Source organism: Phalacrocorax aristotelis, chromosome W (assembly GCF_949628215.1).
Source record: "Phalacrocorax aristotelis chromosome W, bGulAri2.1, whole genome shotgun sequence".
NCBI classification, from domain to species: Eukaryota; Metazoa; Chordata; class Aves; order Suliformes; family Phalacrocoracidae; genus Phalacrocorax; species Phalacrocorax aristotelis.
Window position 1 is genome coordinate 3,994,585 of NC_134310.1, and position 20,929 is coordinate 4,015,513.

Here is a 20,929-nt window from a genome sequence, read left to right on the forward strand (position 1 = left end):
CCTGCACCTCTGGATCTGTGAGAAGACAGTGGGGCCGAGCTCCCCTTTCATATGATGATGGCTGCTGGCCCTGACACCACTGTGGTGAGTGTGTCCACACCAGGCTCTGCTATGCCCTGGGGTACATGGGGCCCATGGGGTGTGTGTGGAGGAAAACAGGGAGCCTGAGTCTCTGTGTGGGGCGTGTTGACCCCTGGCTTGGTGGGAAAGGGGGAGGGATGCAGGCACATCCCTTCAAGAGCCTGCCTTCATCCCTTTGCTGCCATGGTCTGCGGTAGCTTGAGACATGCCCCCCCCCCGCCCCAAGCTGTGAGGCAGCAAAGGGGCAAGATGGAGGAAACCCCTTTGCAAGCTGCTTTCCCAGTCTCACTGTATGTGGGGGAGGCTGGGCAGCACCTCACCCTTACCTTCTGCCTTCCTTTGCAGCGCCCGCGCCCCATGTTGCCTCTTCTTCAGCCTTGCTGCACCCCTGCCTGGGATGTCCCATCCATGTGAGCAACCCCCTTCCCTCTTCAGATCCCTGCCCAGGGGCCACCTGATCCCCTGGCCACAGCGATGCTCGGGCATCATACATACTGGGGGAGGCAGTGGTGCTGTTTTCCCCCCAGCTGACACACTTCAGCAGAGCGGTACAGGCCCCACAGCTGCACAGTGTACACTGGGTCTTCCTGAGCATAGAGGCTGGCACACCATGGGGAGCCTGGAACTGGCTGCAGAGTGGCGTGAGCCCTGATGCTCAGCACTGCAGCTGTGCAACAGCCCCAGAATGGAGTAAGCTGTGGTGCAGGGATGCAAGGATGCAGGAGCAGGGGATGGCACAGCCCCATACCCGGCCAGGTTCCCTCCCCACAGCAGGGACTTTCTGCCTGGCCCCATCCCAGGAGCAGCTTGGCCCTGGCTTTCAGGCAACCCAGCAAGAGAAGCTGCACCTGAACTGGCCAGTGGTTGGGGTTTTTTTGCTAATTAGGAAGTAGAGCAGTGACCTTTAGGACTGTATTATGTGACGGTGCCCAACTCTGGCACTTGAAGCGGACTGATGCTCTGTGAGACAAATCATCAGGACTTTAAATAGTTACTACACATGTGCACGTGCGAAGATTAAGCAAAATAGCCCTGATGTAACACTGCAGCCAGGCAAGAGCAGAGGAAGTCATGTTCAACTAGGCGAAGATGCTCTCAGTTTATTATGGGGTCGTGTGTGCCATATATAGTTGAACGTTATGTGAATTAGCTTGCTTGAAAAGAAAAAGGGTGTTAAAGGCAGGTGTTTTGGAAGCAGCATGTCTTGTCCGCTGGCTGAACCCACTTTGTAGCAAGAGACACAGCTTGTCTGTTCTTTGCTTTCTTGTGTACAACCACAAACATAGACTTGAGGGCAAGAACCCAACAAACCTAAATAATAAATGGGACTTTGAGGCTGTTTCAACTGAAATGGTCACTTTGGGGGCATTAAGACCTGGGGCTGAGCCAGGCTGGCTCATGGTCCCTGAGGGAGGACCCCAGGAACCCTGGGCAAGCCTGTGACACCCTCTGGCGTGGGGCTCCCCTCCCCATCCAACATGCATCTGAGAGACAGAAGTAGCAGCTCAAGCTGCAGGGACATTCAGTTTTTATTGAACACTTTAAATAAGCTGGGTATATATTACAAGCAATTATTATCATTATTATTAATAATAATAAAACCCACAAGTTTTGCATTCACTACTGCATTGTGCAGGAGGGAGGAAAGTCAGCTCCCACCCTTGCCAGGGGCTGGGCAGCCTGGCCACACTATCCACTGGCCCTTCCCCACCCCCAGCCACCTGTGAGACTCTGGGATGGGATGCTGGGCAGGATGGCACCCTGGCCCCTTTGCCAGCACCCCACTCCTGACCCTGTGTGCCAGGGGGGCACAGGGTGCCATGCTGGCTCAGCACCCAGCCCTCATTATTGGGTGGGCAGGGGCCAACCCCAGCACTGGCAATCCTCCCTGGGCACTGCCCTATGGGCATCGCCCCTTTCCCAGCCCCCTGCACACCTCTCCTAATGTCAGGGACTGGGTGTGCTCCCCACACTTGTGAGGAAGCATGGGGACACCCACCAGACCCACAGGGTCCTCCAACACACACACACACTGATCCCTCTGCCACCAGCCCAGCCTCATTCACCCCATGGCCTAGGGGGCCATGAGGGGCTCCTGACTCATTGCACACCCCTTGGTGAGAGCCTGCAGACGGGTGGGCCCTTGGGGAAGAGGGATCCCACATCCAGGGCTTGAGTCCTGGGGGCCCTGCGGGGGACCAGCCCTGCTGCCCGGGGCAGTGCTGGAGCGTGCCTGAGGCAGGGGTGTTATTGCGCTTCAGTCCCCAGCAAGGACCCAGCCCACCCCTGGGGCTCCCTGCAGACTCCTGAGGTCAATCCTGGCAGGACAGGCACCTGAGCAGCACCATGGTGGCCACAGCATGGGGCACTGCGGCCACCAGGTGCTGAGCAAGTGAGGACAGACTGCGGGGACACACTGGGCTCCTGCACCTGCCTGGTGCTGCGGCCACAAGGGGGGGGTCCAAGGGGCGGCTGGATGCAGCCCTGCTCCCCAGGGGTCCCGGGCACTAGGACTGTGCCTCTGGCAGCTTCAGGCTGGGGTCTGCCAGCACCGGCCCTGGGGCTTTCTGGTGGCAGCTTCGGTCGTGGCAGAGGAGGCTCTTGGTCTTGCATTTGAGGTTCTGGTAGCTGGGTGGGCTGGGTGTTGGCCGGTGGCAGACAGAGGCCAAGCTGAAGCTGAAGGGACCTAGGCAGTAGCTGGGGCAGGGCAGCACCTTGTTCTACTCCAGCATGGTGCTGGAGCCGTGCTCAGGTAGCATGGTTGCATGCTCCGTCTGCTCCAGTGCTGCCGCGCAGGGGATGCTGAGCTTAGAGAAGCCGTACTCCAGCCCGCTGCCCCAAGCCAGGGTTTTGCTCACCACCATGTGGTTGTTGAAGAGGAGCCCATTGGGGGCTCGCGGCTCCAGCTGCCAGGTTCGGGTGCCCGAGGCTGCCGTGTAGATGAAGTTGCTGTTGGGGGTGACCTGCAGCAGCTCAGGACTGTTGGGGCCACAGTCCATCTGCTCCTCCGCCCCGGGGCTAGGGGGGGAGGCTTGTCTCCACGCCGGGGGAGGAGGAGGGCAGGGGGCTGGGGGTTGGTGATGGGACAAGGGGTCCCTACGCCCAGCACCAGGCCCTCGGTGGGGCAGCTTGTGGGAGGCAGGCAGTGAGTGGCACTTGTGGGGGGTGGCGGCAGGGGCCAAGAAGTCCCACTGCACCTCCATGGTGGGCTTGGGCATCACGGGGGTGCTGAGCTGGAGCAGGGCAGGGGGCAGCAGATTGAAGGTGAGTGAGATGACCAACTTGTTTGGTGTGTCAAAGAGCTTGATCTTCCCTCCCTTCAGGTCCTCACGCTAGGAGAAGGGGTTGATGCAGGGTGGCAGCTCCTTGGTCCTGGCCCTGCCATAAGGCTCCAGCAGCTGCAGTAGGGTGGGTGATTTGTGGGGGAACATGTCAGACTGGCTGCGGGACAGGCACTGGTCTGGCTGCAGGTACTGTGTCCCCAGCTTGTGCAGGGGCAACTGCTCAGCATGGCTGGCTGCCTGCCCGGCTACCCCTGGGCACAGGCACAGGAGTGGGTCACCAGCTGCCAGCAGCTACTGGCATGGGGTGCCACAGGGTGCTGGGCACCCAACAACCCAGGGGCACACCCTGGGCGGGGGAGACAGAGATCGGCTCTATCCTGCAGACCTCATGCAACCCGTCTCCTGCCCTGATGTCTGCCAGGGTAGGATGGGACACCCCACAGCCCCCCTCCTTGCATACCCCTATGGCCTGTCCTTGGGGTGCCCACATACCATTGAGTGTGGCCGCTGTCCCAGGCATGGGCAGGGTCTCCCCACTGCTGAAGAGGGTGGCCCCAGTGCCCTCAGCACCCGGCTGGTGCTGCAGGACACTCCAGGCACTGCATGATTTCCAGGAACGAGGGGCGGGAGGTGGGCTCCATCTGTGGGCAGGAGGGGTTCCCTGTGAGGTCTGCAGACCCCCACCAGCACCCCAGGGTGCCCTGCCCAGCAAAGGCAGCTCCCTGCCTCTCCCCCTGCATAGGCAAGGCTGCTTGTCCTGCCTGGCTGCCCTGGCAGCAGAGATGGGAGGCTCACACTGCAGCAGTGGAAAGCAAGCTGGAGGAAGGCCACTGGGCAGTCAGTTCCCACCATGGTGTGGAAAGTGGTGATGTCCAGGCCAAAATCCTGTGCCAGGGAAAGGAGGGAGAGTGAGGTTGGGTCCCCCGGGGCACCACATAGCCCAGGGGACCCAGGGTGGCCTGGCCTCCCTCACCCGCTGTACTGACTGCATATCACCCAGAGCTGCAGACCTGGCAGCACCCCAAGTTGGGTCAAGGCTGGGGGATGCTGGGACACAGATCCCTCCTGCTCTCTGCCTGAATTCAACCATCCCCTTCTCCCACCCCGGCTGACTCTGGGCTCCGAGGACAAGTTATCATCAGAGAGCATTCCTCCCCAGGCAGCAGCACCTGCTGCCAGGAGACATTTAGGACACAGCACCCCTACCCCGAGACGTGGGGCAGCTCTGGCACATGGGGCTCTGCCCCACACAGGATGGTCCCCCTAGTTTGGTGAAGCAGCCCTAGCCGCAGTGCTGCTGCCTGCTGCCTTCCCTCCCTGTCCCTGTCCCAGGGAGTCACCTCGGTGCAGGGCAGGTAGTCAGGGTCAGCAGGGACGCGAGCAATGGTCTCGCACAGGATGATGCTGTACGCAAACACATCAGCCTGCAGAGAGCAGGGAGTCACTGGGGGGGGCCCTGCAGACCCGAAGCAACATGCCCACCCTTCTGTAAACCCACACCATCCTCCTCCCTGTGAAGCCATACTAGGGGCCCTGCCACCTTGCTCCTGAGGGATGCCCAGTTCCTTCCCTCCATGTGCCTGACCTCCCCCAGGGCCGCAAATCCTGCAAACCACCAGTGGTGTAAGCCTGGAGAAAGCCCTGCATGCAGCAATCACAGCATATCACCTTCTCATTGTAGATCTCCCCTCGCAGCACCTCAGGCGCCATCCAGTACGGGGAGCCCACCACAACCAGTGGCTCCTTCTTGCTGCCCTCGCTGGGGGACATGGCAGGACATCAGGGGCCGCCTGCAGGCCCCTGCTCCCATCCCACCTCCCATCCTCCCACTGGGGCAGCCCAAATCGCCATCTCCATCTCCCTTTCTGGGCCAACCTTCCTCCATGCACCCCATGAACTCATGTCTCCCCACCCACACCATCCCCTTCTCCATCCTTTCCTAGCCAGACCCAAATGTATCCGTCCAATGAGTCCCCACCGATGAGGACCAACCCCACCGTCCCCATCTCTGTCCTTCTAGCTGCACCCCAAATGTCCATCCCTCCCCAGCTCCTGCTCCAAGTGGGCTGTAAACCCCCCACTCCAAGGATGGGGATGGACAGGTAGACACTGCCCACGCACCTGTAGGTGGGGATCTTCTCTGCCAAGCTGAAGTCACCCACCACAGCTGTGTAGCCGTTGGCCTCACATCTCACCAAGCAGTTCTGGGGGCACAGGAGGACTCCTGTCACACCACCTGTGCCAGCCCTGCCTTGCCAGCCACTGCTCTTGGGATGCCCTGGGCACAGCACAGCCTCCTGCTCCCCTGACAGCTGTGCCCGGGCAGCAACGTGGGTACGGGACAACAAGAGCAGTGGAATGCCCCATACCTTGGAGGTAAGGTCACGGTGGAAGATGCCCTTGGAGTGCAGGTAGTGCAGGCCACAGGCAATGTCGAGGGCCAGCTTGACACACATTGACCAGGAGAGGGGCACAGGGCTGTCCAGCAGCTGCTCCAGGTTCCCACCATTGATGTACTGATGGGAAGAGCTGGGCAATTGCATCACTGTGTCCCCACTCCCCCCCATAAAGCTGGGTCCCCATCTCTCACCCCAGCGCATCCTCCAACCACCCCCCAGCACAGACCCCAGCAGACCTTGCCCTGCACATGTGCCACTGGCCGAGAAAGTGTCCCCATAGCCATTGCCATCCCCTCCCCAGGCCCTGCCCGCAGGAACCCTGAGACTCATGGCTGTTGCCCTACTCTCACCTCTGTCAGCGCATGCAGCTGTCCCTGGTGCACGCACACCCCCATAAACCTGTGAGACAGAGGGGACCTGAGGATGGCTGCGGCAGGGACCAGCCCCAGGAGCTTGCCCAGCCCTAGTAGCAGCTCTGACTGGGGATGGCAGTGGGGGAGCAGGTCCTACCTGAGGATGTTGGGGTGTGAGAGGCGGTTCATCAGCTGCACCTCCCGCAGCATGTTGCTCCGGTTGCTGGTCAGCTTGTTCATCTTCAGCACCATGATCTGCCCGGACTGGCGGTGCTGCACCTGGAGGGGGGTGCAGGGGTAGCTGAGCCCCACATGCCTCCACAGCTGCCCCCAGATGCCAGCCTGCACCCAGCACCCACACCCAGCCCTAAAGGTTGAAGCTAAGCGCCCCACACACCTGAGGTATGGGAAACCTCAGGGACTGTTAGGGTTGGGGGAGCTTTCCCAGCACAGCAGCACCCCAAGGACCCCCAATGCCAATGATGCACAACCCCATCCTCCCCAGGGCATCCTGCTTGTCACACTCCCTCCACCACACTACACTGCCCAGCCCTCCCTGAGAAGCAATGGCAGCTCCTGCAAGCTGTGACCCCAACCCTGCTGCAAAGACAGGCAGGTGCAGGATTGGGGCACACCAGGGAGAGCTTCTTCAGGTCAGTACCACCCAGCCAGACCCCACCAGCATGGGGTGGAGGACAGAGGGGGCACATAGCCCCTGAAAAGGGCCCGGGGGTGGCCAACGCTGCCCTGGTGCATGACTCCAGCCCCGTGGGGCACTGCGCTCAGACAAGGCTGTATATTTAGCTGTCCCCAGCCCAACACTGTCATGCAAGCTGGGGGCCTGGCCCCCCGCAGGGAACAGCAGCTGAATGTGTGGCCAAGCACGGGCACCCCTGTCCTCCGACAGCCCCTGGCACGTGCAGGATGAAGGATGGACATGGGATCCCGTGCCCCAGCACTGCACCAGGGGCCTGAGCCAGTGCTGGGGGTCCCCTCCTGAGCGGGTGCTGGTGGTGGGATGGGACCCTCCTGGAGCAGCAACTGGGGGGGAAGACACCCTGGCAGGTCCCAGCTGCCCCCCAGCATGCACCAAGCCATGCATGGAGGTGCAGGCATTCCTCAGCACTGCTGTCAGCTCTCCACTCTTCTCCTTTTTAGTCGATGCTGATCGAAGCTGCTGTGCTGGTGCCAGCCACTGGCCGACCTCACACCCCTGTGCCCCAGGCAAAGCACAAGGGGCTGGCTGGAGGCAGGGTCCCCAGTGCCACTCATCCTGCTCTCAGCTTGGCCCCTGCCCCCATCACAGTGGGGGAGGCTGATGTGCTGGGCTCTCTTCCCACCCCATGGCAGGCATTGCTTCAGGGAGTGTCCTGGGGTGCACACTAAGATGGGGACCTGTCCAGTGCCCAATACCCAGGGGTTGGGCAACAGCTCCCCACCACCAAAAGGCCCGGGGGGGGGGGGAAATTAGGTCTTTATGAAGAGTCCTCTTCACATCTGGGTGCACCAAGGCCAAACCTGCCCCAGGTAGAGTGGAAGTGAGAGGCAGTAGCCTGGCAAATACCTCTGTGCCACCACCAGCTCATTAAGTTCACGGAGAGGCTCTGAATAATTCAGCAGCCACCTGCCTGTGGGCACCCCACTCTGGTTACACCTGCCATCTGCATCACCTCTCGGCCAGCTCCAGCCAGCCTTCCAGGACCCCTGGCCTGCCTCCTCCTCGCTGAGCACCAGACAAAGTGCCTGGGCTCAGGAAGAGCCTGTCCCAGGCTGATGGCACAGTCCCTGCTGCAGGGAGCACACTCCTCCAGCCCCATGTGCACCCAGGGTGCCCCATCTAATGGCACCCCAGGTCCTCCCCATGCCCACCACCTGGCTCACCCCAACCCATCACTTGCAGTGCCTGGCACTGCTGTTAGTCCCATCCCAGGCCCACACCTGAACCAGCGGGCAGGGCAAGGAACACCCCCACACCATCTCCACCATCCCTGCTTTCCCTCCACCCTATCCCCACACGTGGGGCAGCTGGAGGCAGCACCAGTCACAGAAATGGGGCTCCCAGCCTGGCCCTTGTGGCTGTGCATGCTTTAAGGAGGGGACCTGCCTGGCCAAAGCAGGGTGGACAGGGTCTCCCTTGGCCCCTCCAGCTCCCCGCAGAGCCCCAGTCCAGGCCAGAACCTGCTCAGGAGCACCCCACTGCTGGCCCTGCGGACAAAACCAGTGGGACCCCCCAGCCCCACCAAGTCCCTAGTGTTGGGTGCTGCCCAGTAAAGCCCAGCACTCCCAACCTGGCTTGCCTGGTGGCAGCGCTGCCTTCCTACACCATGCGGGGCTGTCAGGACTGGCTTGGTTGGTTTGGCTGGCAATGGCAGCTGCCAGGTGCCAGGACCTGGCTCCATGGTGCAGGCAGGCTCAGCCCCACCAGGATGGCTGCAGGCAGTGAGGCTCCAGCACCATGTACCCATGATAGGAATGCTGGGCAGCACGCACAATGCTGGTACTCAGTGGCCATGTGCCATGGGGCTGACCGGGTCCCTGCCAGCATCAGGGAACAGTCCCCGGCGGGCATTGGCTCAGCCCCACATAGCTGGGACATGCCTGTGGCTTAATTCCTTGTTAATAAGACTCCTGCCATTGCAATAGGCTGGGTTAGGTCCAAGTGTAGCCCTACAACATCTAATTGTAGCCTGGGGGAGGGAAGGTCCGGTGAAAGCCCCTTCCCAGGAGCCCCTGGCTGGCACAGTGCTGCCCTGGCACCCTGCTCCAGGACTCCATCCCCAGGGTCAGGGAGGGCTCCAGGGGCTCCCAGGACAGCCCCAGCCCCATGCACATGGGGCACAGCCTCCTCAAGGGCATCCAGTGCCCTGAGTTTGTTTGTGAGGCCCCATCCTGCTGTCTCCCCTGCATGCTCTGCAGCTCAAGGACAGCCCCTGCCTAGGCTGGCAGGGAAGGAGTTACATTCCCCTGGGAGCCCTGCGGCCTCCTACATGTGCTGGCCAGTTTACCCAGTCCAGCCACAGAAGCAGAGTAGCAGCGGAGGGAGCAAGCCACGATCCCAGGCAGGACGCATCCCTGTGTTAAGGGGGTTTCCTTCCCCTCTGATGTCCAGGGAAAGGAACGGGCAGCAGAGCCTCCCCAGCCACAACCGTGTTTCCCCTCGCCTCTCTGTGCTCTGGCATGGTGCCCAGGAATCCCAGCGCATTCCCTGGAGCTGAGTTCAGCCGAACAGCTATGCTGGGGTGCGGGGGGGTGGGGGCAAAGCCGCCGGCCCCCACCCAGGAGCCAAGCGAGCCCTTGCCCCTTGCTGATGCCCCCAGCACCCTGCATGGCCCCTCTGTTGGGCACCTCGTGGGGGTACTGCAGCCAAGCATGTTGGTCCCCATCCCATCTGTTGCTAGCATGCGGGCCTGGGGGATGGGATGGGGCTGGCTGCAGCCCCAGCCTGGGCACAAGGGATCTGAGCTCTTTTAACAGCAGTAATTAAAGTCTTATTTAAAGAGCATGCTAATCAGAGCGAGCAGATGGCCTGCTCCCTCCCCACAGTCAGCACTCCCTCTAGACACAGGGCAAAGCACCCCCTGCACCAGGGCCAGGCTCACATATTACCCCACTCACCCCACATCCCCTTGCCCCAGCTTGGTGCAGGCAAGGCAGTCACACAGGGAGCCCAGCAGGGAAAAAACGGGAGGGCAGGTAAGGGAGTTGGCAACACTGCTGGTAATCCCAGAGTCGCCTGCAATGGCTGCGTCTTAGCTTGCGGGAATCCCAATAGTGCAACAGGTCTTTTACTAGGTGGAACTGTAAAACCTGCTCATCACAGAAAAAGCAGAATTGGTCAAGACAGGCTTCCTCCAGGGAAGCAAAAGGAACAGCGTATGCAGCGCCTGCTTCCAACAAACGCTTGAGCATCAGTAGTCCTCACCTCCCATGCTCTCAGGAGCAGCACCATGGGCACAGCAGAAGCTGGGGCAGCACTGGCGTCGCACCGCAGTGGCAGGGCATTGCCAGCCCTCATCAGCAAGCCCAGAGCACACCCCATGACAGTGCAGGAGAGGTGCCAGTGGGTCCTGGGCTAGTCAGCACAATGCGTTTCCAGTGCCTAGGGCTCCTGAGTGGCAACAGCAGGGCCAGGGCTGCTCCTGGCCTCACCATGCTGGCTGACCTTGGCAAATTTACTTCCTCCCTGGCTGCCTTAGTTTCCCCATTTGTGCTGTCTGTGTCATGCTGCTCCACCCTCCTTTGTAAAACAAGGCAAGGTCCACTGATGAAGGGCAGCAAATAAGAGGGAGGGAGTTATGTCATTAGTTGCACTGGTAAATTGGGAGTAAATGGAAAATCTCAAAGGCTGGCGAGGAAGCGAGCAGAGACAGGCGGGTGGCAGCACAGGGAACTGCTAACTCCACCCTGGCACCATGGAAATGGGGCTCTGGGCTGAGCGTACTGAAGGGCTGTGCCCTGGGAAGCAGCATCTCTGGGAGGATGTGTGACAGTGGGGCATAAGGGACAGAGCTGGATAAATGAAGACCTCCGGATACAGCCCCTGGGAGAGTGAAGCCAGGATACTGCCTGCAACCCCCATGTCTGCTGCAGACCACACACAGGAAAGAGAGGGATTTGGGGAAGAGGTGCAACAGCGGTTTAAGGGCTAGAGAAAATGTCTGGCACAGACACACCCGGCTCAATCTGCTCAGTCTATTGGAGATGGAGAAGCAGCTCACTGCAACGTCCATGTACCTGAGAAAATGGGTGGGCCTGGTGCCTCTGAAATCACACAGGGAAAGGCAATGGGAACCAGCTGTTCCAAAGGAAAATGGCCCAGCTCTACAGCACAGCAAGGGATTGGCAGGGAACAACCCCTATGGAAAAGGGCATCTTTCCATCACCAGCATCTCCTGTCTGCTCCAGACAGCCTTTCCAAGAGAAGTGCTTGGCTGGAGCAGGCTAAGGCTCAACCCAGGGGCAAGCTTGGGACACCAGGGCTTAGACACTGAGCCCTTTGGCTTTAACGCTGGGAACACAGTCAGAGACCAGTGGCAGTACCCCAGCACCCCGCCTGGCCCTGGCTCAGCTGCTCACCAGAGTTGAGCTACCTGGGTAGGGACATAGATGTCCAGGTCCCCTCCCCATCCCCCATGCCCACTAAGGCTGGAATGAGGCAGGACCCAGCAGCCACATGGAGGAGGGAGCTGCAAGTGCCCATGGCCGTGGAAAGCACAGCAGGAACAAGGGAGGTGGGAGGAAAATGGGTCCTGTGCTGCCCTGCCAAGCCACATCCTCCTTGCAAGCTCAGGCAGCCAAACCCCAGCTCAGATCCTGGGCCTGCCCTACCATCCTGCTGAGATCTTGGACTCAACCCACCGCACAAGCACAAAGCCCCATCTGGCCACCTCCTGCCCCTGCCTCCTCTCTGGCATGCACACACATCAGCTCCTGCTGCCTGATCCTGCTCCCACCTCCCCAAGCTCTGCCGTTCCCCACAAATCCTACATGCAAGTGGCCCCGCAAGCACATGAACAATGGGTGGGAGAAGGAGCATTTTGTGGCTCCTGCAGGGCCTGGGGAAGCAGACAGAGCGAGGCAAGGAGAGACCATGGTCTGGCCAAGACATGGGAGCATCCATTATTAAAGAGCCATATCCATGCCTAACATTAAATGCCTCCCTCTGCTCCAAGGTGCTGCCATGGGCTCCAAGCCAGAGATCAATAGCAGGATCCTGGCCAGCAGAGAGGCCATGGCTCTGCAGGGGCAGGAGGGAGCATGGAGGTGAGGGATCCCTCTGCATGCCTGCTACAGTCCCTCACAGGACACCTCTCCCATGGCTGCAAAGGAGTCGGGTCTCAGGATCTCCTTGCTGAGTGGGGAACAGCACCAGGGCTGGGAAGGGACTCCAGTTCCTGCTGGGATGCAGCTGCCCAGCTGTGCTGCACATGGGAACATGGTCTCACACAGGGGACTGTCGTGGTTTAGCCGGCAGCTCAGCCCCACACAGTCGCGCGCTCACTCCCCCACCGGTAGATGGGGGAGAGAAATAGAAGGGTAACGCTCGTGGGTTGGGATAAGAACAGTTTAATAATTAAAATTAAAAGAAACAACAATAGAAATGCAATGTAAAGGAGAACAACAAGAGGCACAAAGCCCCAGGGGGAGGGGGAAAGGGAGGGGAGAGGGGGAACGAACCGCCGAAACGAACCGCACGCGACGCAGCCGCTCACTGCCCGCTGACCCGACGCCGCGCCGCCTCCGTGCTGCCACTGCCCCCCCTCAATACACTGGTCATGGTGTCACATGGTATGGAATGAACCTGCCATTGGCCAGTTGGGGTCAGCCGTCCCCACCATGGCCCTGCCCCTCCCAGCCCCTCCCCCGCCACGTGGCAGAGCGCGGGAAGCTGGAAAGGTAGCCGACCCCCACAGTGAGGAGAATTAACCCCTTCTCAGCCAAAACCAGCACATTCTCCACCCCTTATTCCATACCATTTACACCATGCCCAGGTCCCATATGATGCAATACAACCGTACCAACCACCACCCCTCCCCTTCCCATCCTTTAACATAATACACAGACATCATTCCCTTAGTTCATGGATCTTCCCTGTAAAATGTCCATTAAAATGTCCATTGAGTTCACCCAGTCCATGATTCTGGGCTCCATCTGTTGTATCAGTCTTTCAGGGTGGGAGAGATGGTGTGTGTGGCGTTGGGTTGCTGCATACCGAGTTAGTCATTGTTCCGTCATTGCTGCACGGCTTGTTTCATAGTTGATCTTCCATGGGTTGGGAGGCTCGTACTCTGATATCATTGATACAACACAGAGGTGACACACAATATTATATAGCAGTTCACATTATGCCATTCAGTTCATTGACTGTTTTCGCCCAAAATCAAATCCCCTTGAGGCACTCATCGGATTTCTCCATCCTCCCGCATCACCCACCAAGTGCACCCAGGTCCTCGAGCAAAAGCAATCCCACGAATGGGTTTGCCTTTGCCGGAGGCAGGAAGAACCCACACTGTTTTGCCCAGCATACTTTTTGTGTGCACTACAGGGACTCTATCCCCTTCCACAGTATGTAGGATTTCTGACTGGGCAGGGCCAGCTCGGTTGGCAGATCCCCTCGTGTTGACTAACCACGTGGCTTTTGCTAAATGTGTATCCCAGTGCTTGAATGTTCCACCCCCCATTGCTCTCAGTGTAGTTTTTAACAGTCCATTGTACCGGTCAATTTTCCCAGAGTCTGGTGCATGATAGGGGATGTGATACACCCACTCAATGCCGTGCTCTTTGGCCCAGGTGTCTATGAGGCTATTTAGGAAATGAGTCCCATTGTCTGACTCAATTCTCTCTGGGGTGCCATGTCGCCACAGGACTTGTTTTTCAAGACCTAGGATAGTGTATCGGGCAGTGGCGTGGGGGACAGAATATGTTTCCAGCCAGCCAGTCGTTGTTTCTACCATTGTAAGCACATGGCGCTTGCCTTGGCAGGTTTGTGGGAGTGTGATATAGTCAATGTGCCAGGCCTCCCCATGTTTATATTTCAGCCATCAGCCCCCATACCACAGAGGCTTTACCCGCTTCGCTTGCTTGACTGCAGTGCATGTGTCACATTCGTGGATAACCTGTGCAATAATATCCATGGTCAAGTCCACCCCTCGATCACGAGCCCACCTGTATGTTGCATCTCTCCCTTGATGGCCTGAGGTGTCATGGGCCCATCGAGCTAGAAATAGTTCACCCTTATGTTGCCAGTCCAGATCCACCTCAGCCACTTCAATCTTGGCAGCCTGATCCACCTGCTGTTTGTTTCGATGTTCTTCAGTGGCCCGACTCTTGGGGACGTGAGCATCCACATGCCGTACCTTTACAACCAGGTTCTCTACCCAGGCAGCAATATCTTGCCACAATGTGTCGGCCCAGATGGGTTTGCCTCTGCGCTGCCAGTTGCTCTGCTTCCACTGCTGCAGCCAGCCCCACAAGGCATTTGCCACCATCCAGGAGTCAGTATAGAGATAGAGCACTGGCCACTTTTCCCGTTCAGCAATGTCTAAGGCCAGCTGGATGGCCTTTACCTCTGCAGACTGGCTCCATTCAGCTTCTCCTTCAGCAGTTTCTGCCAATTGTTGTGTAGGACTCCATACAGCAGCCTTCCATCTCCGGTGCTTTCCCACAAGGCGACAGGACCCATCAGTGAACAGGGCGTATTGCTTCTCATCTTCTGGCAGTTTGTTATACAGTGGGGCTTCTTCAGCATGTGTCACCTCCTCCTCTGGTGATAATCCAAAATCTTTGCCTTCTGGCCAGTCCATAATCACTTCCAAGATTCCTGGGCAACTGGGGTTTCCTGTTCAAGCCCACTGGGTGATCACTGCAACCCATTTACTCCACGTAGCATCAGTTGCATGGTGTATAGAGGGGATGTTTCCTTTGAACATCCAGCCCAGCACCGGCAGTCGGGGTGCCAGGAGCAACTGTGCTTCAGTAACAACCACTTCTGAACCAGCTCGGACCCCTTCATATACTGCCAATGTTTCTTTTTCAGTTGGAGTATAGCAGGCTTCGGACCCTCTGTATCCCCGGCTCCAAAACCCATGGGGTCGAGCTCAGGTCTCCCCTGGCACATTTCTGCCAGAGGCTCCAGGTAGGGCCATTCTCCCCGGCTGCAGTGTAGAGCACATTTTTTACATCTTGTCCTGCCCGGACTGGCCCAAGGCCTACTGCGTGAACTATTTCTCGTTTAATCTGTTCAAAGGCTTGTTGTTGCTCAGGGCCCCATTTGAAATCATTCTTTTTCTGGGTCACTTGATAAGAGAGGGCTTACGATCATACTGTAATTTGGAACATGCATTCTCCAAAAACCCACAATGCCCAAGAAAGCTTGTGTTTCCTTTTTGCTAGTTGGTGGAGACATGGCTGCTATTTTGTTGATCACATCCATTGGAATCTGACGACGACCATCTTGCCATTTGATTCCTAAGAACTGGATTTCTCGTGCGGGTCCCTTCACCTTACTTTGTTTTATGGCAAAACCAGCTTTCAGAAGGATTTGGTCTATTTTCTCTCCTTTCTCAAAAACTTCTTCTGCTGTGTTGCCCCACACGATGATGTCATCAAAGTATTGAAGGTGTTCTGGAGCTTCTCCCTGTTCCAGTACAGGCTGAATCAGTCCATGGCAAATGGTAGGCCTGTGTTTCCACCCCTGGGGCAGTCGATTCCAGGTGTACTGGACACCCCTCCATGTGAAAGCAAACTGTGGCCTGCATTCTGCTGCCAGAGGGATTGAGAAGAATGCATTAGCGATATCAGTTGTGGCATACCACTTGGCTGCCTTGGACTCCAGTTTGTATTGAAGTTCTAGCATGTCTGGCACAGCAGCACTCAACGGTGGAGTGACTTCATTCAGGCCACGATAGTCTACTGTTAGCCTCCACTCTCCATTAGACTTCCGTACTGGCCATATGGGACTGTTAAAGGGTGAGTGGGTCTTACTGATGACTCCTTGGCTCCTCAGTTGCTGAATGAGTTCATGGATGGGAATCAGAGAGTCTCGGTTGGTGCAATATTGCCACCGGTGCACTGTTGTGGTGGCAATCGGCACCTGTTGTTCTTTGACCTTCAGCAACCCCACAACAGAAGGGTCCTTCGAGAGACCGGGCAAGGTAGACAGCTGTTTAGTTTCCTCCGTCTCCAAGGCAGCTACACCAAAAGCCCACTTGTACCCTTTTGGGTCCTTGAAATACCCTCTCCTGAGGTAGTCTATGCCAAGGATGCACGGAGCCTCTGGGCCAGTCACAACGGGGTGCTTTTGCCACTCATTCCCAGTTAGGCTCACTTCGGCCTCCAATACAGTTAGCTCTTGGGATCCCCCTGTCACTCCAGCAATGCTGATGGGTTCTGCCCATATACAGTTTGATGGCATTAAGGTGCACTGTGCACCGGTGTCCACTAAAGCTTTATAGTCCTGTGGGTCGGATGTGCCAGGCCATCGGATCCACACAGTCCAGTAAGCCTGGTTATCCCTTTCCTCCACCCAGCTGGAGGCAGGGCCCCTCTAGTCCTGATCATGGCAGTCACAGCTCCCTGTAAATGTGAATCAGGAGTCCCTCTATTACACTTAGAAATAAAATCAGCACTTCTACTCCTCTGTCTGGGGACTTGCTCACTGGAAACTGGAGCAGCAGCTTTCCTGGAGGAGCCTCCCTGAGTGACTGTTCTTCCTTGCAGTTCATGTACTCGTGCCTGTAGGGTCGAGGTAGGCTTGCCATCCCACCTCATCATGTCCTCTCCGTGGTCACGCAGGTAGAACCATAGGGTGGCCCGTCGTGTGTATCCCCTTCTTTGAGCCAAAGGACACTTATTCCTAACAGCTGAGACACTACTCTGTCGAGGTGGGGAGTAGGACAGATCTTCTTTGAGTTGCTGGACCTCTTGGGATAGTTTCTCTACAGCAGAGACGAGCGAGGAAGAGATATTTGTTTTGTAATCCCGGAGTCTATCAATCACGTCTGCCACCGTTGGTGTCTCGTCATCTTTCCACGACATTACTGCCAATGAGTTTGCATGCGAAGATGGTGCGCTCCATACAAACTTCCGCCACATGGGTCGTGTGCACTTGGCTTCATCTGGATCTTTGGAGGACCGTTGATCGTCCAGGTCACCATAAATCACCTCAAGCACAGCTAATTCCCCCAGATACTGGATGCCTTTCTCCATAGTTGTCCATTTTCCTGGGCGATATGTAACATCTTCTTTAAAGGGATGCCTTTCCTTCACTCCCGACAGGAGTCGCCTCCAGAGGCTGAGGGCTTGTGTTTTTTTTCCAATTGCTTTGTCAACGCCTCGGTCCCCAGAAAGGGATCCCAATTGTTTGGCTTCTTTTCCCTCTAGTTCCAGGCTACTGGCCCCATTATCCCAGCATCGGAGCAGCCAGGTGGCAATGTGCTCACCTGAAGGACAGCTATAATCTTTTCGCATATCTCGCAACTCGCTTAAGGACAGGGATCAGGTGGTCTCTATTTCATGTATTACTTCTCCCTCCTCTCCCCGTGATGGCCCTGGTTCTTCATCATCCCATTCTAAGCGAGTTGATGTCCTCTTCCAATATTTCGTCTTGTGTATGGGGGCAACTGATACTGGTACGGGTTTATTTTCTGAGCCAGCTCCAGTACTTGTTGTGGGGGTTTGAGTGGCTGCAGTGCCTGTCGTCAGGGCTGGAGTGACTACAGTGCCAGTCACTTTGCCTTTCAATCCAGAGACATTCTCTTCCCCCTAGGGGCACTGAATACTGTTGAGCAGGGCTCGGTATGCATGGGCCAGGCCCCAGCACGTTGCAGTTATCTGTGTCTCTCTGGAGTTCCCAGGGTAACAACATACTTTCTCCAAGTATTCTACTAGTTTTTTAGGATTCTGCACTTGTTCAGGGGTGAAACTCCAAAACACTGGGGGTGCCCACTGCCCTAGGTATTTGCCCATGCTATCCCACATGCCCTGCCACTCGTAACTATCAAGCCTCGGGGCAGGTTTCTGGGTGATATTCTTAAATTGCTTAGTCAAAACCAAAACAACATGCCCAAAAACTAACAATAAGTGCCCCTTAACCACCCAAGGATGTTCAAGATACAAAGAGGTTGTTGTAACAAAGGCACAGGCATCATAGAACAAAGTTGCAAAGGTACTATTCTGTATTTCCTCCATATAAAATCTCTCCGAGGAGGAGGTATAATTGCTAATTGCCTCAACAAGGTGGTATCCAAAGTACAGTAACGGTTTCAGCAAAAACCCCAAATACCAGATAAAGCTGAAAACGAGTGTTTGTATAACAAATCTTGTAGGCAAAACATTACTAATCACAGCAGAACACAGCAGACTCAACAAACCAACACCAATCTTTAACACCAACTGCAAAAAGGATAACATGGTGCTGTGACCAGCAGCTGTTATTATCTCCAACCCTTGAGCCCCACCTTGGGCGCCAAAAAGACTGTCGTGGTTTAGCCGGCAGCTCAGCCCCACACAGTCGCTCGCTCACTCCCCCACCGGTAGATGGGGGAAAGAATCAGAAGGGTAACGCTCGTGGGTTGAGATAAGAACAGTTTAATAATTAAAATTAAAAGAAACAACAATAGAAATGCAATGTAAAGGAGAACAACAAGAGGCACAAAGCCCCGGGGAGAGGGGGAAAGGGAGGGGAGAGGGGGAACGAACCGCCGAAACGAAACGAACCGCACGCGCCGCAGCCGCTCACTGCCCGCTGACCCGACGCCGCGCCGCCTCCGTGCTGCCACTGCCCCCCCTCAATATACTGGTCATGGTGTCACATGGTATGGAATGAACCTGCCATTGGCCAGTTGGGGTCAGCCGTCCCCACCATGGCCCTGCCCCTCCCAGCCCCCCCCCGCCACGTGGCAGAGCACGGGAAGCTGGAAAGGTAGCCGACCCCCACAGTGAGGAGAATTAACCCCTTCTCAGCCAAAACCAGCACAGGGACACAATACAGCACTGCCTGGGACCCAGTGACTGTGGTGGAAGGTGGTGGGGGTCCTGGCCAACCTAAAGCTGCTCTTTGAGGGGGATGAAGCCACTAGAAGCACGGCTTAAGGGCAATACTTGCCCGATGGCTTGTGACGCCTTGAGCAACACCAAGGATGAAAACAATGTGTGCACACAACTCCCCTCGGACAGGGAGAGGCGGCTGTGGCAGCGGGGCAGGGCACAGCCCCTTGTGCCCCAGCAGTATCATGTGGACTGGTAGGTTACTGCCACCACGCACCTCTGCTGCACTGTTGGGACCCCGAGCTCCCCACCAGCACCCATGCACCCCTAACCAGGGTGCGGGCCACACATGGGCATCCGTGCTCTGGCAGTCCCAGAGAGAACGGGGGCTCCCATGGGACGCCCCATATCTAGCTGCCCAGCACAGGCTGGAGCAGGCCCAGCAAATCTGGAAACCACCTCGGACTGGCTGCAAATATTGCCTGCATTCCCTGCCACTGGCACACCCTGGGCCTGGCGGGGTCGAGGCTCCAGGCTTTTGACAGGGATCCCCGGGGCTGGGTTGCCCACCACCCCACCAGCGCCCCGGCGACCCACGCGGCCCCGCTGAGACCCACGCCCCAGCGCTTCGGAGCGCTCAGCCTTCCCGGGCTGTAAACAGAGCCGGCGCTCCCCTCCCCCTGCACGGAGGGATGAAGGAACACCACCCCCAGCGGGGATGGGGCTCCCCGGCACCCCAGGTCCCCGCCGCACGGAACCGCCTCTCCCCGCCCTCCCCCGCCCTCCCTCGCCCAGCTGCCGGGGCAGGGGGCCAAGACCCCCACCCCACCCCTGCAATCCACCGAGGAACTGGTCAGGGATGCCCGGGAGCGGCGCTACCTGGGGGATGCCCAGACCCGCCGAGATGCCTTGGGGATCGCCATCCCCGCTCCCGCCCCGCACACCTTGAAGACCTCGGAGAAGAAGCCAGCCTCGATCTTCTCGCAGTAGAAGTCGTCGATGCGCGCCAGAGCGGAGACAGCGCTGCGCAGCGCCCGGTACGAGGAGGGACACAGCCGCCTGCAGCCCGGCCAGGGCCCCACCGCCTCCCCCTCGCCTTCCCCGGGCCGCCGCGGCAGCTTCTCCCACTCCATGTCGGTCTCGCCAAGCACCCCCAGCGCCATTCACATCCCCGGCCGGGGCGCCGCCGCCCCCCCACCCCCGGGCGTTGCTAGTGGCAGCGGCGGCGGCGCAGGGCGGATGGTTCGGCGGGGAGCACGGAGCTCGTGGGCCCTCAGCGGCGGCGGCTCGACGACGACCTGACCCCCACCGCGGCCCGGCGCTGCGCCTCCACCGTTCTGAGCGCTGGCACCGGCGGGGTGGAGCCGGGGCGGGGACAGCCCTTAACTCCTTGGGACCTGCCACCGCCGAGCCCTGCCGGAGCCACCCTGCACCGGCGGACAGCGAGGACCCTGCACGCCCTGATGTCCACATGCACCAGCCCCGGCCCTTGTGGAGGGCCCGTGGGTGCCGAGCTGCCATCTCTGTGCACGCCTGCATGGGCTATGGGGCTCTGAGTTCCCCGTGCACTGCTTGGACAGACCCCATGGACACAGTGCTCTGAACCTCCCCTACTCTGGGCCCTGCTCAGATGCACCTTGTAGATGTGGGACTCTCTCCCCATAGCACCCAGTTCCTGAGCAAATGGGCCAAGGGCATAGGGGATCTGATCTCCCCATATATCCAGCCCCACCTCATATGGGGTCATGGGTCCAATTCTCCATTACAACCAGCTGCTGCCAGGATGGGCCCCATTGGTACAGGCTCAGATCTCCTCACAGCCATCACCAGGCTGGGTGGATGTGGGGCTTTGCTTCTCCCTGTGCACCCACCCCTGCCTGGATGGTGTCCCTCGGGGCAGTATGGGTTTGTCCTCCAGAGGAGCAGGAAAGTGCAGTCTGTCAGTGACAGTGCCTCCTTGTACCCCTTCATGTTTCTCCCTTTCATGGGATCTCCCACATTTCCTCCTGCTTCCTGCTCCCCCCGGGACTTTTCCCTGCTCCGAGACTGATCTGTCCTGTCCTTCCTGCCCAGGGAATCCCTGCAGCTGGATCTGCCCTTGCTTCATCCCACACATTTCGCTGCTGCTGTCCTTGTCATCCACCTGCCTGTGCTGCCACAACCCTCATGCACTGCCCCACGACTGCTTTGCTCCAGCTGTTTCCCTGTGTGGTACAGCTGGCTCCACATGCCCTGCACTGCTCTGGCTGCTTTCCCTGCTGGGAAAAGCAGCCACATGGAGTGTGTCCTGGCATGGCATTTTTTAGCCAGCGTTTGGCTCCAGGTG

The 20,929-nt window shown here is 58.2% G+C and overlaps 1 pseudogene; it reads right to left on the reverse strand.

Annotated features, from left to right (window-relative positions):
• Positions 1-2,151: 2,151 nt before the first annotated feature.
• On the reverse strand, positions 2,152-19,941 carry LOC142049358 (dual specificity testis-specific protein kinase 1-like; annotated as a pseudogene).
• Between the last annotated feature and the right edge of the window lie 988 nt (positions 19,942-20,929).